The sequence below is a fragment of the Nycticebus coucang genome, chromosome 18 (assembly GCF_027406575.1).
Source record: "Nycticebus coucang isolate mNycCou1 chromosome 18, mNycCou1.pri, whole genome shotgun sequence".
Lineage (NCBI taxonomy): Eukaryota > Metazoa > Chordata > Mammalia > Primates > Lorisidae > Nycticebus > Nycticebus coucang.
Genome location: NC_069797.1, coordinates 46,155,352 through 46,181,178, shown reverse-complemented (window position 1 = coordinate 46,181,178; position 25,827 = coordinate 46,155,352). Strand labels below are relative to the sequence as shown.

Below are 25,827 nucleotides of genomic sequence, written 5' to 3'. Positions count from 1 at the left end.
TTGCTCAGTTTAGTCCTGCCCTACCTGGCCCATAGTGGCTGTCCCAGAGCCCTCTTGGCCAGATGCCAAGACACTTCTAGACGGTCTGGGGCCACCAAGAGGACAGGCCCAGGAAGTCAGCAAAAGCCATTTAAAAACTATTACTGGAATTCTTGGATTGAAATTATGTAAATTTACTGCTCCTTTGGCAATATGTAAATTGAAGAAAATACCTTTATTTCTTGCCTTTTCTTGATTCTATAAAAAGGCTGTAGCTGTGTTCAGAGCCACTCTTTCCATCAGAAAGGGAATTTCCTGCTTAGATGGCAGTGAGAGAGAGAGAGGGAGAGAGCCAAACTTAGCTGTCACATGTGCCCACATGGGAGCATCAGAACTCAAGTTCACAAAAGGTAAGGAACCATGAACACAAGACAAAGGCAGGTAGCATATACAGGGTATGGGGGTGAGGTTGAAACTGGGATGTTATTAAATGGTGCTGTGCCTAGGGACCCAAGGACACCCCTCCTTCCAAGCATGCACGTGTAACTACATAGTTATAGCTATAAAATGAGATTTATATAAAATTATATGTGTGTGTGTACAAGGTCACACAAGTTAATGAATTCATCCTTTAAAAAGTGCTGCATACCTCATTGCCGAATGTCACTATGGTCACCTCAAAGTACTCCCCAGGAGAAACTATGTATTGATGCCAGTACCTAGTCCAGTCTTCCAAGTAATTTTAGAACTCTTTTTCTGGAATGGCCATCAGAGCTGTCATAGTTCCAGGCCTGACAATTAAGTTTGTGAACTTATCCTGGAAAAACTGATGCATCTTTCATTGCTAAATTTCACCATGGTCACCAGATGGCCAGGCATTAGCACAGTGTGTGGGAATCATAGGTGCTTTACAAGGCTTTACCTTCATCTGTCACAACTGGTCCCATTTAAGATTTGTAGATAATTAGCTGCATATGCCTACTGCCTATCCATCATTGCAGAGTTGCATGGCAATTGTGCATCTGTGATTCCTTGCAGTTATAGGAAAAAGGTCCACATTTTCTTAATGGTGATAAATGGAGGCTCATTCTCTGCTTCTAGAGGCCACCACATTCCTTGGCACGTGGCTGTTTCTTCCTCCATCTTCAGAGCCAGCAATCTCAGATTGAGTGCCGTTAAGGCATCTCTCTGTCGTGTCATCTGCTTCTCTCTTCCACTCATGTGATTACATTGGGTTCACCTAGATAATCTCAGCTAATCTACCTAATTGAGAGTCAGCTGAATAACAAACTTAGTTCTGTATGTAAACCCTATTCCTGTTTTACATGTAACATAGCATATTCTTAGGTTCTGGGCCTTATGATGTAGACATGTTTGGGGAGCCATCATTCTGCTAACCACAACATACATAGTTGAGAACAAACTGGCGTGTTTTTAGCAGGGATATAGGAACTTGGTCAGATCTTACTTATAGGAAGATCATTCTGCTGGCACTGGTGTGGGGGAAGATGCCACTGTAATACGGATGCCTATTGTGATTACCAAATGAGATATATAAGATCATCTATATGAATTCACTGACAGCTGAATGCAATAGAAGAGGTTTTTAGCAAGGTCTATGGTTAGAAAGATGTAGGGAAGGGAGGGCCATGGGGGAGGAAGTAGTGGAGGTACAGCTGGGACCTGGTGATGAAAGACTTCCACATGGTCAGAATTAGGGAGTGTTAGTAACAGTACCCTGAAGTATGTCTGCTGTCCCTTTTATACTGTGGATAAGAACAAGGTCGAGCTTGGCTTGAAGGACATGGGATACAGGTCAGTTTCTCAAGGCAAGGACTCAGGAACAAAATGAAAGGTGGAGAAAGACCAAGCCTAAGAATGAGAGAAATCCTCAATAAAAGCACAAGTTTAGAACTGGCCACAGAGACCTGACAGTCACTTAGGAAGCATCTCCTGTGTCATAAATCTTTAGCAGGGACAGTTTGACCCAGGAGGATGGGACGGAGCTGAGTCTGATGTCAAAGTCCGGTGACTTCAGCTGGAGGATTTGAAAAGCTGTAGGAGCAAAGCACCAGCCTGGGAAACCTGCTCTCAGTGAAGGCCGGACAGGGAGGGTTTCGATGGGTGCTTAGACCCCTCGCCTCCTGGTCTCCATCCTTCTACATGTTTCTGAAAGCATGCCGCCACTGTTTTGACTTGGGGAGGTTGTCTGATTTCTCTACTGGATGTAAGGAAATGCTTCCTAAGTGACTGCAGGTGACTTGATAGTTGATGCTCTAGTATAGAGTGCTTAGTCAGTTGTTCACCAGTGAGTCTTGTCATTGAATTAGCCAGCCTTTCAAGGGATGACTACTGTGCTGCTGTAGTTCAATTCATTTATTTATATATGAATTCTTTCCCTTAACAACCATTTCTTGAATACCTCCTATGTTCCAGGCATAGACACTTTTATCATTAAATGTGTCATTCCAAATGCAGTCCTTTTTGTTCTTCAAATTAACCATATTATTTAATTCCATCTGCAATCTGGAACACTCATAACTTTTCTCATTGGGCTGTCTAATGAACTTGATTTTTGTTCATATAAATTTTAAGATCCAACTGAAAAAGCAATGGACTTGGAGGCAAGAAGCTCTAAGTTTGTTTAGAAATCGATAACTTCCTGCCAACTGAGAGTCTCAGTCGTAAGCTATTGTATTCTCAGCCATAGATAAATCTAGGGTGGGCAAACCCCTTTGGTGAACCGTTGGGAGGCACACATGGAGCATTATTATTGCTATTACTGTCAAATCACAGCTGCACATGGAATCTGATTGGAAGCTGAACCATGCTAGCCTGACTTTGCTGCTTAACTTGGTGGTTTCTTTTGCTTTGCTCTGTTGCTGACTGAATGCACAGGGTCTCTCTTCAAGGAGGTCTATCTCAAATAGTAAATTACAAGAAGGGTGTGTGTGGGAGATGGGACAGCACTCTTCAGCCTACATGATGCCAAAGGGAGGTGGAGTGGGAAAGGCCCCAGCTATGGAGTCCAGAAGCTTGAGGCCTAGTCCTGGTCTGGAGGGAAACTGAGTCTCAGTTTCCCAAATCTGCGTGCACACTGAGGGACGCTGCCCACTTTTAGGATTGCTATGAGAATAAAGTAAAATGATATATGCAAAAATAATGGCATATATCCTGTAGAGGGGCTAGTGGGCAAGGCAGGAGGAGCTGAGGCCTGCCAGTGTGCACCACTTAGCTCTAGTTCTCAACTTCAAACTCTAGCAAGATACCCTGACATAAGGATTCTCGAAAATTGGCACTCATACAACCTTTAGCACACTGCAGCCCCCTGTTTGCTCCCTGTAGGAAGATGGAGTTTGTCCAAAGAAATGCCCCCAGAGATGGCTGGGAGATAGCATTTTAAGCTTGGGGTGTTTCTTACTTCTCCCAAAGTGTACTGTCCACTGATTGAAAATCCTGTGATGACCCTAAAGGGAATAAATAAGGCAGTATTTTGGTGGGGAGGGGTGTGTGTTAAACTTTGTGAATTCTGCAATATTCCCTGAGAGAAATAAGAAATTATTTCTCTTAGGTAGCTATAGGGATATTTTTGGATAGAGACAAAGTTATTCAAAAACTGAAGTTACCTTGATGGATTCCCATCTGCTGACCAGGATGCCTGCCCTTTCCTCACCTCCAGAGAAGTGATTTTTCATCAAAGAAGAAACCTTTGAGCTGCCAAGACATAAATCTTTCCTCCAACTTGCTAATAGTTTTCCTGCCACCTTTCCTGATAATCCAGAGTAATGGTTGTGAAATATGGCTTGGTTCTATCTCTCCCAGCTGCGGCCTCTCTGTCCTCTGCAGGTCCTGGGGAGAGCCATGGCTCCATGTTTGTCACCAGGTGTTTGTTAGAAGCATAGCAGATGCTGTTACCAAGAACGTGACATCCTGATGAAACCAGAGGCGCCACACAGCATCCCTGAAATATGAGAGGCAATGGCCTCTCCTGTCCAAAACCTATCAGCAAGTGGCTTCCGGTTTAGTTCATGCATTCTTTTTCTGTGGGAGACAGAAAGAACCTGACCCCTATTTCATCACAGGGATGAAAACACCCTTTCAAGTATGCTTTTACTTATTCCACAGAAATGTATGGGGCATCAGATGTTGTTCAGCAGGGTACTGGGTTAATAGCTTGATGAAAATGAGCAACCTGATGTATACTTATACATCTTATGGAAGTAGTAATTAACTTAAATTAACTGAAAGGATATTTTCCCTGGGAATAATATTGGGAGACTTTGGGCTGGGAGGAATTCATTATGTGTGGCTTTGAACATCCCCTCTTCCTTCTGAAGAATGCACTCGGATCAGTGGCCATGGGATTTTGCCTGCCCAACACAAGCTCCTGCCAGCTCTTGAAACCCCGAGGAAGACTTGCCAAACCTCTTAAACCCCCTCTGTGGATCCTGAAAATTTAACATGGCTACCTTAGTGGTTGCAAAAATTATCGTTTTAAGCCTCATTTCCATGATTGACAGCTGGGTGCAAGGGCCAATTTCTTGGGATGCATCTAAGTCCACTAGTTGTCCACTAGTTGTATCATGGTGACTTGGCATCACAGATGCACATGACCTTGCAACTCTGCAGTGATGGCTAGGCAGTGGACATATGCAGTTAATTATCTGCAGGGCCTAAGTGGGACCAATTGTGGCCGATGGATGTAAAGCCTTGCAAAGCACCTACTGTGGTCACACACTGGGCTAATCATTGGAGATATAAAGTTGGGGACAAATCCATGCCTCAGAAGCTTTAATAAAAAAGGGTTTGTAAATTTTAATTGACTTCTAAAAAACAAATGTCCTTAGCACATCCAGTCCCAGTCTTCGCTCGTGGATAACCCTGGCTAAGCGTACATCTCCTTCTTAGCTGTTCATCACCCAATAATGAAAGCTGGTGAGTTAGGGTCTGATAGGATTACTTTAACAATTACTTGAAGAAAGATATCTGTGTTATAGTTAAAAACCTAAACTTTCATTCCAAATTCTGTAGTTTAATATGGGAGGTATATTATTGACTCAAGTGAACCAAGACTAAATTAATTTTAATTCCAGGTGCCCATTTCTGAGAAAGTGCCGATGCTTGAATTAATCACTAAAATTGATTGAGTTCCTCCCCTCTACCAGACATTGGGCTAAGAGCTTTATGTGAGTTATTCTTGTTTAATTCACAAGCCTCTGAGGCAAGTACTATCATTATCTCCCATTTTATAGTTGAAAAAAGTGAGTTCTAAGGCAGAACTCAAGCCCAGGCTATGTGGCATGAGCCTCCCACTCTAATTTTTGTAAGAATACATTTTCTCATGCAAGATTTATTCGCCCTCATTGCATCTTGACTTAATGAATACTAACACATTCTAGATGGCTTTGGTGCGCCTGCACAACTCATTCAGCGGAATAGAGAGTCAGGTTGGGAAATGTAGATGGCAGGACATGAGGATGGCATCAGTAAAGAAATGTAAGGACAATTCTCAGACCCCACTTTGGTCTTTCTTTTTTTTTTGACAGTCTCACTCTGTGCCCTGGGTAGAGGGCAGTGATGTCATAGCTCACGGCAACCTCAAACTTTTGGGCTCAAGTAGCCCTCTTGCCTCAGCCTCCTAAGTAGCTGGGACTATAGGTAGCCACCATGGTGCCCAGCTATTTTTAGACATGGGGTCTTGCTCTTGCTCAGGCTGGTCTCAAACTCCTGAGCTCAGGCTAGCCACTTGCCTCAACCTCCCAAATTCTAGGATTATAGGCACATATGTGAGACCATGCCCAGGCCTCACTTTGGTCTTTAACATCTTTGGTATACAGTGCTATTGAGCAGAATTTGAAACCCACATTTCCTGTCTTAATCTTGTGATGAACAAAGAGAAGCCTTTTAAATTTGCAAAGAATAGGAGGGGAAATAAGATATAAAGCAGAAATTCTACCTCAACATTGCAGTTGACTAAACATGGTCTCATTCCAGCAGTGTTCTTACTTTACAGCTGATGCTTTCTCTATCTGCATCACCCATTTCTTCCCTTTCTGCCTTTCTCTTGCCAGACAATTCCAGCTCTTTCTTCAAGATTCAGCCTAAGGGTCACATCCTATAAAAAGCCATCCCTAAATCCTAGACTTAATCCAATGGCCCTCCTTAGTTTCCCCTGTCACAAGAGCATCACGATTATCTATGCTTTGCCACAGTGCACATCAGGCTATGAACCCCTTTAATATGAAGACCATATTTTACTCCTTTTTCACTATGTATACCTAACATGAAATAGAGTGGCAAATATATAGTAGATGCTCAACGAGTGAATGAGTGAGTGAATGAATGAATGAATTTTCATTCTGACATTGACCAGGTGGGTTTATCCTGCTCACACCCAGTGTAGTCCACCTGCTTAAACTTAGTTGTCAATCACTTGGTCATAGTACAAAGCATATTTGCCCTCTAAGAAAGGGCCCCATCATTTAACAGAAATTGAAACCTAGAAGGGATAACAGAAATAAGTTAATTCTGTCTCTTCTTTATATAGTTAAAGATACAGAGGCCAAGTGGATTCAAGAGCCTTCTCCAAGGTCTCCCAGAAGAAGGAAACCTAGAATTTCTGGCTGCTAAGCCAGAGGTCCTTGCACTGCCCCGGACTTCTCTCCCAGTGGAGGTTCCTTAGTACATTGCCCTATATGGATGACATGTTCTTCCCGGTGGACACTGAAGAGATGCTCAAAGTAATACATGAAAACCAAATTTATTTCTCTGATCCTTTACAGTTCTCAACTCCCAATCCTGAAACCTGTTTCAAAAATTCAATCATTCCAGGCTATTGTTTATTTTTTCTCAAATAATGTGCACAAAAGACATTTAAAAAGCATTAGAGAGAGTTTCTTATCTCTGAATGGACAGTCAAGGACAACTGCCATAAGGAAAATTCTCATTTCTGTAAGAATGCTGACTTCCAATAAATCTATTCAAAGGAATAAAGTGGCTGTTATTCCTTTTGGTAAAATACACTCACAGCTCACAAAGTATTTTGTTGATAGAAATGTTAGCACACAATAACAGCCAGGCAGCCTGAAGCTAATGCAATGTAGCATAAGCCCAACCAGTCTCTAAGAAATTAAAACATCATCTAAGAGGGTACTAGTAAGTCTGGTGTGGTCTGTACAACATTTTGATAGAGACACTGCTCATGCATTGGAACATTTTGATAGAGACACTGCTGGTGCATTGGAAAAATAAGGCCATAGAGGCAGAAAGATATGCTACATTCAGCTCTATCTTGTGTTAGTGAATACAAGATAACTTTGGTCAAGATAACCTTGACCTTTGGCCAGAGATTTACTCCTCTTAGCCCTATCCATTCATTCAAGAAATATTTAATAAGCACCTACTTGGTGAAGGCTCTATTTTACATATTTAGTGAATAGCAATAAGAAAAAGAGTGAAAGGAAAAAAAAACTACTTTCATCAAGCTTACATTTTCATAAGGAGAGACTTCAAAAAAAAACACACACATAACAGAAACAGGACATGTATGAAGTATATTATTTGGTGATATTATGGAGAAAAATACAGTTGGGGCAGAGAGAGTGCTGTGAAGACACCAATTTTAAATAGGGTTATCAGGGAAAGTATCATTGAGAAAGTAACATTGGAAAGAAGGTTGAGTGGTGGAGAAATGAATCTGGTAGATATACATACATATACGTACGTATGTATAGAGAAAGGCAAGTTCAAAGCCCCTGGGGTGGGTTGCATGATGTGTTCAGAGACCAGCAAGAAGTCTGCATGTCTAGGGCATTGGAAGTGACGGGGAGAGTAGTAGGCAAAGGGCTTAGAAAGGTGTAGGAAGAGGGGAGGCAGAGTGAGGACTATGCTTTGCACAGTCTTGTAAGTCGTCCTCAGGACATTGGCATTTTAGCTAAGTGAAAATGAAGCTGGTGGAGAGTTTTGAGCAGAGGAGTGGAATAATCTGGCCCCAAGTTTTACAAGATCTCACTGTGTTGAGAATCGACTGCAGGAGGAGAGGGATGGGAGCTACAGAACTGGTAAGAGGCTATTGAAATGATCCACACAAAAGATTACAGCAGCTTGGACCAGATCGGAAGCCATGGGTAAAGCAGAAAATGGCCAAATTCTGGATATATTTAAGGGCAGTGCCATCAGGGCTTGCTGAGAGAATGGATGTTGGGTAGGTGTAAGGGAAAGATACTTTCAAAATAACCTCAAGGTTTTAGTCCTGAGCAATTGGTAGGATGGACTTGTCATTAACTAAGATGAAGAAAACTGGGAGGAGCAAGTTAATTGAGAAAAACAGATGTTTGATTTGGATCTCTCAAGTTTGAGATGCCCATTAAACATTAAAAAAAAGAGACCAATTAGACTATTGGGTCCACCTGGCAGGGGAGTGTTCTAGATTGTAGTTTTAAATCTCTGTAGATTTTTTTTTTTTTTTAATCTATAAGAGAGAGTGAGATCACTCAGAGAAGAGTGGTCTTCTAAGGACTGAGGCTTTAGGTGCTCAATGTTAAGAGGTGGGTAATAAAATAGATAGCGCTCATGCAATGCCTACTATGTCCTAGGTCCTGTTCAAAGTGCTTTCATATGTTCATTCATTACAGCAACACCACACGGTAAGAGCTATTGTTAACCTTATTTTACAGGTGAGGAAACTTGGGGAAAAGAGGTAAAGTAGTTTTCCCAAGGTCATATACCTAGTGAATTATGCAGCCAAGATTCCAACCCAGGCTTTCTAGCTTTAGAGTCTGGGCTTTTAACCCCTGTCCATAGAACTAGAACAGGAGTGCTTCCAATAGGGAAGGCTGAGGATGGGACAGTCAGTGAGGTAGAAGGAAAGCCAAGGCAGCATGAGGTCCAGAGAAGAAAGGGCTTCAAACAGGAGAGGCATGATCACCTGTGTCAAACGACGCTGACAGATCAAAAAAGATGAGGACTGGCAGTAGCAATGTGGAGCTCATCAATGACTCTGACAAACGCAGTTTGGTTGTCTGGTGGCGATAAAAGCTGCATGCGGGTGAGATCCAGAGAGAAAGGGAGCTTAGACAATGAGTGTTGACCACTCTTGAGAGGGTTTTTGATATACAGGGGAATATGTAAGTGGGCAGGAGATGGAGATGGATCCGAAATTAGCTTAAGTTTCTTTTAAAGATAGGAGGACAAATACATTAAAGCTACTGAGAATGATCCAGTGGAGAAGGAAACATTCCAACTGTGATCTCCTTGAGCAGTCAGGAGGTGGCCTCAGATGAGGAAATGGATAATTTGTCAAGTTAGGAGAGGGAGGCAGAGTCCACAGACATAGCTGCTGGTAGCTGGAGAACTGTGGTGGTGGAACTTCGTGAACATTCTCTTCTGTTGTTTTAGTTCCTACACCTTGATTTTCTCATCCATAAATTGGGGATTATAGTGTCTTTCTCCCCTGGTGGTTGTGAGGATCAAATAAGACAACATACATAAAATGCTAGTGTGATGCCTGGGACAACCGGTAGCTCAAATTATAGAAACTCCTTTATCTTCATCCTTATTGGTTATTATTATTAATTACTAACATTTACTGAGCACTTACAATGTAACAGATACAGCACCAAATATATGGCGTACATTCCTCAGAACATGGTTTTCCATGTTTGTGGGATCTCATTAAGTTGAGATGACTGATGACTTCTTTCCTCTTTAGTCTGTCCTTTGTATCTTAAATTCCCTTCATAGATAGGTTATCCCTTCATATCAGCCCTGTGGGAGAAGACTTTATCAGCAACTTCTCTGTCCAGGGTTTTACCATTTGTTCATTCACCCTGATGCATGGAGAGAGCAGTGTCTGGGACACAAGAAAATTTTCTATCTAATATGGTTTGTGGGACATGATAAAGCATGGTAGACCAGGCTAAGCTGTTTGTCAACTCTTGGTCTAGTTTATGTTGGCTCCATTGAAACCACCTCAACATGGTAAGAATCCCTCCAAACAGCAAGAAGGAGTTGTCCAAGGGCTGGGGCATGGCACAAGGTAGTAGGAGGTGGGAAGGGAGTCCATAAGGACCAGCCCCTGAACATGGCTGTTCTCAATTAGAAAAAGAGAAGTTGAGGTCTGAGTGCCCCAGAGGTCTCCTCAGTCATTAGCATTCTGGATTTTTCCATCACTCACGCAAAATCTCTTTTACTTAAGTGAATACGGATTTCTCTACTGAGGGAGGGTCCCCTTCAAAAGCTGTCAGTCTTGAGAACTGTACATGAAGAACTTTAGTAGATTCCCATTGTGATCTCACGAGTCTGCTTCTAAAAGAAAGCAGTGGAAGTCAGGGTCTTCTCCTTGCTGAGCAATTCTGACCAATCTATGTCTCTGTTTCCCACATTGGGGAATTAGACATCCAAGCAATCTTACATGCTGGAGATCTGGAATGCCGGACTGCCCCACATATATAAAGTACCATAACTTAACTTACTTGCTCGAGGAAGCAACTGATGAAGGTTCACATGATGGACCATGGGAATGATCCTGACATTTTACACTTGTGAGGTCTTTCATAAAGATATGAAGAGTCTCCAAACTGAACAAACACTGGCACAGTTTTTGGAGGGTCTTTACCTCCCTTCCAGGATGCCCGGACATGTACAATATGCATTGGATACAGACATTTATATGTATATACACCATCTCATGTACTTCTCGCAGCTCTCCTATGGAGTATTATTATCCCTAATACACAATTAAAGAAATTGATTCAGAGAGGATAGAGACTTTGCCAAAACATACACAGCTAATCAGCGATGGAACTCACATTTGAACCTGGGGCTACATAAATTTAAATAAGCCCTGGCCTACTTAAAAGGCTTTGACTTTAACCACCAAATGATACTGCCTCCTTGTTGAATTCAACAATACCAAACATGTCCGAGGGTTGCAGAATCCTTCTATGACATCAGGCTCCGTAATGCCCATATGGCTTTAAATGGAGTCATCCTGGAAGATGTAAGTTCATTAATAATGTCTCTTCTACTTGGTTAGACACGGAGTGCCAGTGGTAGACAGACGATCTACGGCTTTGTATGGTATCATTGTGAGCTAACGTGTTGCTTCCCAGTCTTGGGTTGCCATCCCCTGGAGTGTTTTGATGTGATCAGTTGTCAGTTTCAGGTCTGTTGTTTCTCTCACCAGAAGCCCAGCCGGTGGAAGCTAACAGCCCCAAAGCCCTGCCTGTGTTTGGGGAGCTATCGAACTCAGATAATGACATAAAAGAATCAGTGTTCATCTGGGGAATCTCAGACAAAGCAGCCCAGAGGAAAACCATCTCTGTCGATGAAGGTTTGTTTCATCTGCAACAGGCGAGGCAGCAGCAGAGGCAGCAGCAGCAGCAGCCAGAGCCCGTGCACAAGCTGGGGAGAGGTAAAGGGAGGCTGAGACTGCCGCGTGTGAGTAGCGTTTTATGATTTCCCTGCAGCTGGGGAAAGAATGCTGGGGAGGGGGCTTGGCCGTGAGGTGGGTGGGCGTGCATGTGGGCTGGGGCTGGGAGAGGAGATTTACACAATTAACAAGTGCCTGTAAAACCTTCCCTCCTCTTCCAAAGGAGGGACAGGAGTGTGCCCACACGCACTTGCCTTTTCTCCGCTGATGGTAAAAAGCTGTAAACAGGTTTATTTTCTTTTTGTTTTTGTGCTTATATTTCTTCTTTGTCCTTAAAAGTGGGCTGCATGGCAGAAAGACACCTCAGCCCAGAAGAGCCCTTTCCAAGCGGAAGAAACTCCCCAGAGGATTTCTTTCCCAAGTTTCTTTTGCAGATGTGTGGATCTCTGCTTCTTCCCTTTACGCTCCCCGATCTGGAGGGCATTTACAGCCTGCTGTCTGCACAGGGGCGAGGGTGACTTTTGTATCTCTAGTTCTCAGCTTGAGTTGTCTGTAAACAGCACCAAATCCAACATGATTTAACCTCTCCCTGTGCGCCTTACCAGAGTCAGTACGTGCAGTCCAGGCATGAGAGAGCATGGCTTGCATTCTACCATCCTTCCAGCCCAGGGGCAATAGGTAGGTCTGTCAGCATTGACACCCTTTTTAACTTTAAGAAAGTTTATTTTTCTTTTCTTTTCTTTTTTTTCTTTTTCTAAATAAAGCCCTGAAATTTGCAACCTGTGAACATTGGACAGATCGAAGTTGGAAAGGGGGTGGCGGGGAGCGATTTTGCTTTAAAGCGCTTTCGCAGGCAGTGGCAGGTTCGTGAGCTTGTATGTACCGCTGGGGATGGCCACTACTGATGCCAAACAACTCACCACGCAGAAGTGTACCTGGTCACAAACCTGCTTACTTTCTGGTTGTCTGAAGACACAGGAATCCCTGCCCCCTGCCCTCTTTCTTGCTTTCTTTCTTTCTTTGGAGGCTTTGATGTTGCTGGCATGTTGGGCTGAATGTTCAGATACTTGGGCATCTGCAGTAAATGCCTTCTAGTTCATATTCTGCAGGAGGAGGAAAGGAGGAGACAGAGGGAACGCGGGAGGGGTGCTTCGCTTATCCTAAGTGCTGGCTTAGAGCAAGCGGCTGTGAGTAATGAGAGTGCAGGAGTCTGAGGTGCCCTGTGCTGGGACTTGGCCAGGGGTGGCACAGGGAGCTGGATGCTTGGGTGTGCAAATGAATCTGTTAGGCAGGAGACTCAGGGTCCTAGCTCCCAAGTTACTACAGGTCATGCAGTGACATACGAACCACAGGATGGGACCTGGGGAGAGAAAAGAACCATTTGTCTTCTGCAAGGAATCTTTTGAGAGGCAATTCTCTCCAGCTTTTCTCCTACCACCTGACACGCAAGGGTAAACAGATAAGGCTGCTCAAAGTGGGGGATGAGTGGCCAGAGGCCTCAAGAGGCCATCTAAGAGGACATGGTTCACTATTTAGGGCCATCACAATATCTGGACCCATCCATGGCACAGTGGTGTGTGTTGGCACATGGGTTGAAAAAAATCTAACTTAAGCAACCCAGCAAAAGCCAAAGAAATGGGGCAGGATGAATAATTACCTGCCTGTGTTTTGTTGTTATTTATTTTTGCCATTACTAGTAGCAATGCATTGCAGAAACATTGCAAAGTGTTTTTTTTTTTTTAGGACTCCTAATCTCAATCTCTTAGCTACTCTGATTTTCCCCTTTACTCTCTCCTGGTCTTTGTCCCTGTATGCATTTTTGACTCAATTTTGACTACAGCCGAGATAGATCTGCTTATTTCTTTTGCCTTGTTCTTCAACATTATCCATATTTCCCCATATCCCAGTACAATTTTCATATAGTTTGTTAATTGCGGCTGGATTAACTGAATCAATCCCTGATGCAGACATGCTATAATCTCTTTAGTGATTGTTGAATCTATTCAAATTGTTTCCAGTTTTTTCATAACTGTAAATGCTGCTTATTAATATTTCTGTGTCCTGAGTGATTTTACTTCCTTTAAAAGAAAACACTGGAGGGAGGAGATTAATTTTTAGCATTGCTATTACTGAGTTAAAATTTATGAATATTTTTGTGGCTTTTTATGCCTATTGCCAGACTGTTCTCTATAATGTCTTTCCATTGTCCCAAAATATCAGCAATATGGTCTAGAATAGATTAATGCCAATTTAACTAGAGCCTTGCACACATTAGGTTCTTCAGGGATACTTTTTTCCCCTAAATTGAGTCCTAAAATGTACTGGTCTTTTATTTTTTAAGCTTACTATTGAGACCCAGTGAGCCAGGCAGTACCATCCTTTATAGGATGAGGCTGAGGCTACCTGGGTTCCCCCACTGTGTCCATGGTAGGCTTTAGAACACCAAGCTCAGCAGCTCCCACTGCCATCTCTGCAAAGGGTGGAGAAAGGAAAGATAGGAACTCTCCATCATTCACCAGGGCACCTGAGGAATCTGACCGCATTTTCAGGAGTGAGAGCCAGCCTAGAATTGTTTCCAAGTGCTGGAGCTCAATATGGGAGACTCCTTGAGCCCACCTTTTTCCTTCTCTCCCTTGACAGAACCAAGCCTAGAGGTAAATTCACTTCTTGAGCAGGCTTTGAGGCCTGGCAGAGTGGGAATAGGGTCCTCAGGAAGGTGAGGGCTAGCACAGCTTATTAAGAGGAAAAAAAATAAAAGAGGAACATGTTTTATGGTCTCCACTGCCTGTAAATCTGTCCCAAGAGCATGATGCTTTAATGACAGAGGGCAGGCAGGGAGTACATAGGGGGTCTGAATGCCAACCCCTATCAAGCAAGAGTGGCGGAATACTTTTTTTGCAGTTTCTACCTCCTGTGAGGACCATTTTATCAACAATTTATTTTTCCTTTTATTTCCTCTTCCTCTGTATCTCATCCGTTTGGAGATTAACGTGTGCTTTTTTGACCTCCTATGTAGCTCACTACAAATTGCTTCAGAGGTAATCTCTTTTCTTCATTCAATAATGATTTGCAGAAAGGTCGAGAGTGCCCCGTGGGAGCCACAGAGCAGCTCAGCACGCATTTGCCCACCTTGACCCACGCAACCAAGAAATAGCAGTGTCTTTGAGAGCAAGATCTTCTTAATAATATACAAAAAGGTTTGATAAATGTGGAGTTTTGAAGAAGCTTTCTTGACTTAAGTTTAAGTCTGCAAAGGCTTATTAGAAGAAGTGATGCTTCCTAACACCAGGGAACGGGGAGTGGGGAGGAAGCTGCCCCCAGAAGCTGGACTCTGATATGAGTCTGAATTCAAGTAGAGGTAAAGGGAATCAATGATGCAAGGGGGGAAGGAAGCCTGGATTGTCCTGCAAAGGCTGTGCAGAGCCAGAGAAATGGTGTGCTTGTGGCCTGCCAGAAAGAACACGTGTAAAGCTTTTGCCCACTAGGGAGAAGCTAAGAGGCTTTTAAATTCTAGTACTGAAGCAAGACCTTGGGAAGGACTTCCCACAGGATGACGCTCCTCAATCTCATGTTATGGGATTGGTTTGAGGTCTAGCTTTCCTCTAAGGTGGGAGGGCAAGTTAGCGTCTGCTTCCTTCACTGCTACACCCACAGTCTGCACCTAACAATAACTGCTTCCACTTCCCTGGGGTTTGCTGAGTGCCCGGCTAAACTGAGATGTGCTGTGATGTGAAAATACCCACCCAATTTCAATTGCTTACTTTAAAAAAATGTAGAATATGAATAGATGTCTATTGATCGCACATTAAAACAGTAATATGTTGGGTATACTGGTTAAACAAAATATTTTATGAAAAATAATTTGACCTTTTCTTTATTTTTTCTTTCTTCATTTATTTTTAAGATAAGAATCTTACTCTGTCACTCTTGGTAGAGTACCCTGGCATCATAGTTCATAGCAACCTTAAATTCTTCGGCTCAAGAGATTCTCTTGCTCAGCTCTCCGGTAGCTGGGACTACAGGTGCCCGCACAACACTGGGCTATTTTTTTTTAGAGACAGGGTCTCGCTTTTGCTCAGGCTGGTTTGGAACCCCTGAGCTCAGACAATCTACTTGCCTCAGTCTCCCAGAGTGCTAGCGTTAAGGAGTAAGCCATCGTGCCCAGTCCTTTGTTAATTCAAAAAAAAATTATTGTAAAATAGACATAACATGATGTGTATCACCCTTCCCATTTTTAGCTGTTCAGTTTAGTGGTGCTAAGTCCATTCACGTTGGTGTGCCATTAATCTCCAGAACACTTCTCTTTTTGCAAAAGCAAACTCTATACCTTTTAAACAGGTACTCCTTCCTCTGCCCAGCCCCTGACAACCACCATTCTACTTTGTCTCTATGGATTTGACTATTTTAAGTATCTCACATGAGTGGAAGTGTAACAGTGTTTGTCTTCTTGTGATTGGCCTACTTCACGTAGTCTTACATTGTCAAGTTTCAACCAGTTATAGCATGTGTCAAAATTTTCTTCCTTTTGAAGCTTGGTTGATATTCCATTATAGCACTTTTGAGTGATCCATTCATCCATCCAGGGACATTTGGACTATGTCCAGCTTTTTCTCCTTTTTCTAAGGTGGCTACTATAAAACAGATTTAAAATTGCATCTATGCCTCATGTTTGTGGTTTACGCTATATCTTTATTGAACAGTGTTGCTCTGAGATTTCCTCTCCTCCTCAGTGTTTTCTTTTCCAGATGTCCCTCCTTCTCACTCCCATATGGGAGGCCTCAACTTCCCTTCATGAGGTCTTAGTGAGCCCCCTCCTCTTCCCTCTCCCCAAGATGGAAGCCAAGGATCTTAGCTCTGATCAAGCACTCCCTCTTCTAAGAACCTATGGAAGGCATTAAGCCAAGTTTTCTGTAACTGAATGAAACTGTGACGTTTCTCCAGGGAATAGTCCCTTTTTGCCAAAATACATAAGCAGAAGACCTAATCAATTGGGAATAAGAGGGAAAAGCTTTCGAAGTAATTTGATTTTTTTTTTTAAGTCAACAGCTTTTTTTCAGCTCACTGACTGGGAGTTAATTTTATTAACCACTAAGCAGGGAAGAGTGCAAAACCAATAATGCATAAATTTGAAGCAGAGCTCTGACACCAGCTTCTCATGTCTAGAATATAGTTTTCCTGAAAAGACCTGGGGGTCTAGAGATTCATGGCATTAGAATGTCATTGGTGTCTTTGGAATTTCTTATCACATCCAGGAATAAAACCTCCAAACCTTAGTGTGGCATCCAAGGTCTTTCAGCTTTTCAGTTTCCTTTCCCACCACTTCCTGCAGACTTCTCAACAGGAGGATAAGTAGTTCTTGCTGGTCCCCCCATGGGCAGTGCACTTCCAAGCCCCCAAGCCTTCGTAACTCTCTTACCTCAGTTTGGAAGGCCCCTCTTCACCTGTCTGAACCTGGTGAAACCTTACTTGTTCATCAGAACATAGTTCAAAGGTCATGCCCTCTGTGAAGCATCTCTTGGCCCTGACATCCATGGAATGGGGGCGTGCCATCAGGAAACAGATGTCACCTTCCAATGAGTGGTTTAAGGGAGTTGAATGATGAGGCTGTTGACAAAAATACAAAGACACGTAGGGTTAAGGGAAACTGAGATGTGATGGCCCGAGTCTGCTGTTGGAAGCAGGAAGAAGGAAGGAGTTGCTGAGGTGTGACTGGAATTGTATGAAAGACCTCCGAGCATAAGTGTGGCATCACTAGAGTGGTGTAGCCCTGCCAACCTGCAGTGTGACAAGAAGGGAGCTCTCTCTCGTCCATCCTCTGTGCCCTTCATCTGGGGGTGCAGGAAAGGAAAGGACAAGAAAATTGTTTCATGCTTCTTCTGGCTACTGGTGCCCCAGGTATTCCTTGGCTTGGGCTGTGAGACTCAAGTCTCTGCCTCCACTTTCACGTGATCCTTCCTTCTATATGTTTCCTCTATGCCTGCGGGTCTCAAATATCCCTCTCCTTTTGCCCACAGGGACACCAGTTATTGGTTTTAGGGTGGTCCCTAAATCTAAAATGACCTCATCTGGAGATACTTAACTATATCTGCAGAGACCCTATTTTCAAATAAGATCATGTTCGCAAGTACTGAGGGTTAATAAATGGACGTATGTTTTGCCCACTGCAGAGGTTAGGGTAGTTCTATTAGTCCACCTCCTTCCAAAGCTAACCCTGCCCTTGGGTGCATGCGATCTCATCTTCCTGAATCTAGGATCTTGCTTCATTGATTATGTCCATTTTCTCTTTTATATTTTTAACATTTTTGACTTGACCCTTTCCTTCAGCCTACACATGCGCTTTAACCTTACACAAGCCAGCTTCTCTCCTGTTGACTCCATATTTGAAATGAAACATCTAACATCATCCTATCTAACATCACCACACTGCACAAAAGCCTCCTTCCCTTCACCCCATGACTCCAAGGAAGGACCCCTTGTCTCCCAACTACACCCACTTCCAGGCTGACTGGAGATTAATTTTCAGCATTGCTATTTTCTCATCATAAAAATCACCTTTTTGAAGTTACCCATGAAGTTCATGTTGCTTATCCACATAAACTTTGGTTCTCTTTGGTCCTTCTGATTCTCTCTGCAATGTCTAACTCTCTGGACCATCTTTTCCTGGTTGAAGTTTCTCTCTTACCTTGGATATAAAGTCAGGGCCTGCAGAGAACCTCTAGCTTAAAGAATAAGGTTCTCGACAGCATTCTGCCCAGCTGCTTATGGATTATTTACTAGATATTACATTTGTTTCCTTTCTTTCCATGACAACTTTGGATTGACTTTTCTTTAAAAATCTAGCTAAAGCCAAAACAACATGCCAGGCCACCTGTAAAGTAAACAAAAAGGAGCTTCTCAGTTTTAAATGAAAGAATACCTATTAGAACAAAGATACCACACCTGTCCTCCAGCGTAACACCTGTTCAGTAGGTTTGAGCTGTCCCAGTCTTTCCTGGTTATCACCTGGTTATGAAGGTAACCAAGACTAAGTATACGTTCCATGGGTGGCACCTGTGGCTCAAAGGAGTAGGGTGCCGGCCCCATATGCCAAACCTAGCCCTGGCCAAAAACTGCAAAAAAAAAAAAAAATACGTTCCAATGTTCTGCAGGTTCACAAGAAGTGAATTTAGACTCCGAGTCACATAACAGCTTCTGTCACCTTCTATCCACGGTGGGGTTTTTAGTTCCTGCTGTTCTCGGTGCCCCTGAGCTGTTTGCTAACTGGTGAGTGTGAGTGCAGGTTGCTGGGCCCTCTCGGCACTAGCAAGAGAAGGATTTGTGAGTCCCACCATTATTCAGAATCTAGCAGCGGTGGCTGATTGGCTGCTGCTAATGGCAGCCTTCATTTTACTAAGTTTCTTAGAAAAGCATCTGTTTCATCTCGATTTATGAGGCCATTCTAAGTATAAAATCTTATCATCCACAGAGAGCAAGAGTTTGACCTCCTCTATCCCCATTTGGATGCCCTTTATATCCTTCTGTTGCCTGATTGCATTGGCTAGAACTTCCAGCACTGTGTTGAATAGTAGGGTGGTAGTGGACATCCTCCTCTGGTTCCATTTCTAAATGGAAAAGTGTTCAGTTTCCTCCATTCAATGATATTGGCCGTGATTTTGTTGTAAGTGGCTTCAATCAGTTTAAGAAATGTGCCATCTATGCCTATTTTCTTTCTTTTTTTTTTTGAGCCACAGTTTTGTTTGTCACCCTCAGTGGAGTGCTGTGGTGATATAGCTCTCAGCAACTTCAAACTCTTGAGCTCAAGCAATACTCTTGTCTCAGCCTCCCTCGTAGGTGGGATTACAGGCACCTGCGACGATGCCTGGCTATTTTTAGACCAGGTCTCATTCTTGCTCAGGCTGGTCTCAAAGGCCTAAACATAGGCAATCCACCTGGCTCAGACTCCCAGAGGGCTAGGATTACAGACCTGAGCCACCATGTCCAGCTATGCCTGTTTTCTTAAGGTTCTTGTTAAAAAAGGACAGTGGGTTTGTAGAATGGTTTTTCTACCAGTATTCAAAGTATCCAATACTAATATAAAACGAATAGATAACTACATGCCCACATCAGAGAAAAACACAATTAAATTCAAGTGGTGGGGAGAGATAAACAGGGAACGGGGAAAGAGAAGGAGAAAGGGGGATTAGTGAGCTCTCACCTAATGTACACAATGTAAGAGTATACAGCACTGGATACCCTGGACGTTGGGCTCAACTACAACTTGAACTTTACCTTAGAAACACGAACAAGGTAACCGAGTCAGTCATTTGTACCCTCATATTAATCTTGTTGGCCTCATGTTGAGGCTATTGGGATACATCTGCATATAGTATTCTGCTACAAAATTTAATTCTGTCTGTATTGCCAGTTACAGCTCCTCGTACTCCATCTTTCTCTTTAGTTTTTAAATTTATCTTTCAACAAGCCAACTTCGGGTTTTACTTATTAATTTTACTTAACTATTACGTGGATTTGTTACTTTTAACTTTTGTAGATATGTAGTACACGTATAAAAAGATGTCCCATGAATGTTTCTAAGGTGCAAACACTTATGCGTTCCACACTAGAGCAAGAAGCAAAACGGTAGCAGCACAGACCCCACAACACTCGGCATGAACACCCTCTAATCAACCGTCCGGCAAAAGGTAGCATTGTCCTCTCTTTTAAATAGCATAGATTCATTTTTCTCTGTCCCTTTTTCTACTTTATATACTTATATAAAACCTATGTGCCCTATCTTATCTGGTTTTCCTCATCCTCACAGCAGAATTCTCATCTGTAACCTACTTCAAGTGTTTCTAAGATTGTCGATGATGGATGTAAACCAACTGGTACAGGTGTGTAAATCCCAGTTATTATCATGAAAAGGTGATGTTGTTTGCAGACGAGTGAGGTGCAGAAGAGAAGAGGAGTACAGGAAAGCTTGCTGTGGGCAAAGCCCAGTAAGTGTATCCTGATAAGTTCCCAAATGTGTCCTGGCCAGACCCCAAACCAGAAGACCCACGTCAGAAAGCAGGGTTTGGGCCCCTCCTTTCCAACTGCTGAGTGAGATGCTAAGTACCCAATGTTATTATCTTCTCAACATCCTAATATGTTGTTGTGAAAATTTTCAAACACACTCAAAACATTGACTCCTATAGTGAATAGCCACGTAGCCAGCACCAGGATTCTACAAGTAATTGTAATTTTTTCTGTATTATCACATGTTTATGTCTGCTCATTCATCAATTTATCTTTTTTTAATGCATCTCAGAAGAAATTGCAAACTCAGTGGTAGATTTTTTAAAAAATTAATATGGAATTCATATAACATAAAATTAACCATTTTAAGGTTCATAATTCAGTGGCATTTCATACATTCATAATAGTGTACAACCACTACTTCTATCATTTCCAAAACACTTTCATTGCTCCAAAATAATGCATCTGACCCATTCCAAAGGCTCCTCATTCCCTTTTCTCCAGTTCCTGGTGACCACCAATTTGCTTTCTGTTTTTTTTATTTATCCATTCTGGCTATTTCATAGAAATAGAATTGTACAATACGTGATTTTGTGTGTGTGGTTTCTTTCACTCACAGCCTAATGTTTGCAAGGTCCCTCCACTTTGTGGCATGTACCAGGACTTCATTCCTTTTGCAGCCAGATGGTATTTCATGGTATGGACATAAGTGCAATTTATATATTCATGTATGTGAGGGTGGATATTTGGATTGTTTTCATCTTTTGACTATTATACGTTTGAGCATTTGTGTACATGGACCTGTTTAAGAGGCTCTTTTTAATTCATTTCTCTATATACCTAGGAGTAGAGCTGCCAGGTGAACTTTCTAAAGAACTGCCAAATTGTTTTTCTGGTCGGAGGTTTTGAAGCCTGGGAAATCTCTTGGTCAATCTGGGCAATCCTTTCTGAAGGTTAGATGTTGCACCTTCATGGCCAGCTATTAGCAATGATTTAGTCTCAACCTGTTTCCCTCGATTGGCTTCCATTCTAGATAAAATATGCAGGGATTTTAGAGGCACATGGAAAGGGTTGCTGATTAGATAGGCCATAGCCTCTTCGTGTCTCCTTGGGCATGTCAGCTCAGGCCAGATGCATAATCTGTTGGGAACACCTGCAGCTCAGTTAAGGATTCCTGTTGCGATGAATCTCCACTCCGGGGAACTACCCCACCCAGCATGTCTCCTCTGACATCACATGAGGCTGAAGCAGTTCCAGGCCCCCTTATGGTTTCCTGGGTTCTGCTAAGAGTTAAGTACAATAGGTTTTGATTGGAGTGAGGAATTTAGCAAAGAAATTCATGGGAGTGGCAGCTTGGGGACCAGGCGCTGACAGCTGGCATGGCATGTCACAGGGCTGCCCCTGCTCCATGAGCCTGAGAAAACATGAGAAATTCCAACTATTTCATGATATCATCTGTGCTTTAGCAGCATTTGTTTCTCAACTATGGGTTTAATTGCTGTTCCCTTGGCTCCGATTTCTTCTTCCCCCAAGAAAAAGTGGACTCTTTGAAATTGCCATGAAAGTGTGTTCAATTGCCATTTCTGCTCCAACTTTAAGACAAAATCATCCTTAATATCGAAAACAAATCTGTTAGCAAACCCAAGTGTTGGTTTGGCAGAGTCAGGAAAGGGAAACAAAAAAGTCTCAGAGCGGAGCAGAGACAGCAACGAGGTCTCCTTCTAAGGATGACAATAACCGACTGCATTTTGTTCAGTATGTTAGCATGTGCAAATCAAAGTTCACAGTAGCAGCCTTGCAAGTAAGAAGACAAGGTGCTGGTAAGCCTTGATTTCACAAATGAAGAGTTCCAGATTAAGAGAGATATAGAACTTACATGAGGCCATAGTGTTAGTAGGAAACAGGCCCCAAGTTCAAACCCAGTACTATTTCTAATATACGAGAAAGTGATTATGATCATTCTAGATGTTTGGGCAATAAAACTTTGGACAAGCCACATAACCACAAGAAGGTCATTTAGCCCCCAGTTTCATTTCTCTTCCCTGTACAATGGAGTAAATGTTAACTTAATCCGTAAGATTAATGTGCAGATAAAATAGAATCATGCACATGCAGTTCCTCGCATACTGGCAATTACAAGTGTTCAAAAAGTTATAGTTTATCTGCCTGCATTAGAGTACACATATGCTAACGTATTCTAGCTCAGTGGTTCTCAACCTTCCTAATGCCACGGCCCTTTAATACAGTTCCTCATGTTGTGGTGACCCCCAACCATAAAATTATTTTCTTTACGACTTCATAACTGTAATTTTGCTACTGTTATGAATCGTAATGTAAATATCTGATATGCAGGACGGTCTTAGGCGACCCCTGTGAAAGGGTCGTTCGACCCCCAAAGGGGTCATGACCCACAGGTTGAGAATCGCTGTTCTAGAAAATCTACTTTCACCATTTCTTCAAATTTTGCTCTTTTTCTCCAAAGTATCCTAAATTGTATATCCTTCAACCCCCAAGCACAATTCTTTCAAATGAGAAATATTACTCATGGCCTTAGAACAATGGAAGTGCTTTGAGATAAGGGCACCCTTTGCCATCAAAGTTCAGAAAGAATCAATGTTTATTACTTAATTGAGATGCACATTCATTTATACATACAGCTGTCAGGAAGCAAAACCTGATCAAAGGCCCATTAGTCACAAGGATGGCTTTGTAAAGGGCCACTCAGTAAAGCAGTGAATTTAACATGAAAGGGAAGAGGGCCTGGAACACTGCGGCCTGGTACATTGTACATTAGTGATTATTTTGGTCCTACTTCTGCAAGTGTTCTCTAGTAGAAATTAACCCAGATCCAGAAGGCTGACCATATCAAGCATTGATGATAAGCATGGGCAAATGGTGGCTTTTAATCCCCTTGTTATTATTTCTAAGTTGGGCAAACTTACAAACAAAACCGAGATGCAGTGATGTCTTGACAAATTTTATAGAAAATGTTGGTGTTCAAAGACCGAGGAAAGCTTTTGAAATATAATAGGTCAAAACAGAAGTAATTACCCTGGCACTGCTACCTGTCTGTGCTGTAGAATTGGGAATTTGTTTGACTTTGCAAAGGTCATTTGGACTTTTTTTTTTTTTATTAAATCATAGCTGTGTACATTAATGTGATCATGGGCCACCATACACTGGTTTCATAGACCGTTTTTGGAATTGGGCCCATCGGTCTAGATCTCTGTAAGGTCCACTCTGTACGCTGACATTCCAATAGCACTTGTTCTTCGATATGGAACCCTCATCTGTGATGACTGTAGTATTATTGGTGATATTTATATCATTACGTTCTACGACCAAGTGTGAACCACAAATTAATAAAGCATTTGCTCAACACCCACAGGGTACCAGGTGTTGCTGCTACAATGGGGAAGCGGTATTACAGAAATGTATTGAGAGATAAAAGATTTCGTTTATTTTTTTCACTTCTTGTAAGCACATTTGCATTATGCAAGCTCTCAGCACATTTGCATAATCTGCTAGTAGAATGAACAAATTGACAATGCATTATGGAATTGCCTTCAATATGCAGGGAAGATGTAATTGCCCTCGTTGTTATAATGGCCTTCATTTAGTGAGTACATACTATGAGTGCATCCCATGGGGATAGCAGAGGGCAATAATTGGGAGCACCAACCCTGAATCCACATGGCTGCTTTAGGACCCTGATTCCATTGCTTATTTGCTGTATACCCTTGAAACACAGCTAAATTTCTATATGCTTCATTTTCTCCCTCTATAGAATGGGGTTGGTAAAAATAGTACCCTCTGTATTGTATTGTTACAAACTCTAAATGAAGTAACATGTGTAGTATGATCAATACACTATTTGGTACAAGGCAACAATAATATTGTGATGATGACATGATGATAAATAGGTAATTTGGTGGCAGCAGGAAGATGGAAAAAACTAAAATCCTTTTCCGTAAACACATCATCAAGTACCATGTCTTTTTTCTTTGTCACCAACCTACTGTTAAATGAATAAGACTTTCATTAGTTCCAAGGGAGAGATTTGATGTCTGGGATACCTCAAGTTGTCAAGTTATAGGCAATGGAAACAAAATGATCTTTGTGATCTTTTCCAACACTCTTGTGGTATCTTTTTGTTTTTCAATGTAGAAGTAAAATTTTGATCTAACACTGATTGGGAGGAGTAACTAGAGCCAGTGGTTCTCAACCTTCCTAAGGCCATGACTCTTTAATACAATTCCTCATGTTGTGGTGACCCCCAACCATAAAATTATTTTCGTTGCTACTTCATAGCTGTAATTTTGCTACTGTTATGCATCGTAATGTAAATATCTCATATGCAGGATGTATTTTCATTGGCTGCAACCCACAGGTTGAGAACCACTAAACTAGACAAAGAGACTCATCCACCCACACCGAATTTTATCAGTAACTTTTTTCCTCTCTGGATGACTGTCACAGCATCATAGATATCCTAGGCAGGTATTGTGGAGCTGGCAGAGAAGAGGAGCCAGAATCCATCTCTGGAATGTTTTCATCCCTCTGCAGTGGTTCTCCAGAAGCTGCATAAAACATTACCCTTTCTGAATCTCTGTGTATATGGGGGGAGAGGAGGAAGAGGCATTTTCTTGAGTAAAACACAGTTGGTGAGGTGTTAATTCTCCCCTAGCCACATCTCTCACAGAGGGCACACCAAACAGCTCTCACTATGGAGACAGGAGGCTTGTTAAAGTCTGCCACGCCAGCAGGATGGGATGAGACAACATTCTAGAGTAACCAAGAGGGCAAAACACCTCTGATCAAGTTCCCTGTAGCTCTTGGTAGGGGTTTCAAGTTTCACAGAAGAGGGTCAGCTCATCTTTATAACCCCTGTGGACAGAGCTTGAAGTCTATCTGTGGGAAAGAAGGCACAACATGCTTCTCATACAGAGTGTGGCAAGGGCCAAAAAGAAAGGCAGCTGTCTCTGAGGAGGTCCTGCAGGCCAGGGAGCAGCAGGAGCAGGTGCTCTTGAGAACCACGTGCTCCTCAGATGCCTCTCCATCAGCAGAAAACTCCCAATTCACCACTTCAGCTTGAAAACACAGACACTCTCTTTCTGCCTCCCCGCTGTACTGATCCCAACAACACACATAGAAACTAGTCAGGGGCAAAGTCAGCATCATCCAGGGCCTACTGGGGGGTGAAACCAGCAGTGGGCCTGGGCAGAGACGTGACCACGAGCCTGATGATGGCACCAGCTTCTGGGTACAGCCAAGAGAAGTGGAAAGAAGAAAGAAATAAAATCAGAAGAACAGAAGGGAGGTAGAGCTGTGTGAAAGATGCTGTGAGGATGAGACTAAAGACCAGACGTTGTCTGAGATTTTAATAATCAAGACTGGACTGACAAAAGAAAAAGAGAAATGGCACAAACAGAAGCTGCCTACTCCAGGCACATGGAGAGTTCAAGGTCAATAAAGAAACT

The 25,827-nt window shown here is 42.5% G+C and overlaps 1 protein-coding gene across 1 annotated transcript in view; it reads left to right on the top strand.

The window, feature by feature from the left end:
• Positions 1-11,321: 11,321 nt before the first annotated feature.
• ANKFN1 (ankyrin repeat and fibronectin type III domain containing 1) overlaps positions 11,322-25,827 on the top strand; it is a 434,680-nt gene continuing 420,174 nt past the window's right edge. Inside the window, exon 1 of the mRNA XM_053570655.1 lies at positions 11,322-11,418. The gene's annotated coding sequence lies outside the window, so the exon portion shown is untranslated. The remainder of the gene's footprint in view (positions 11,419-25,827) is intronic.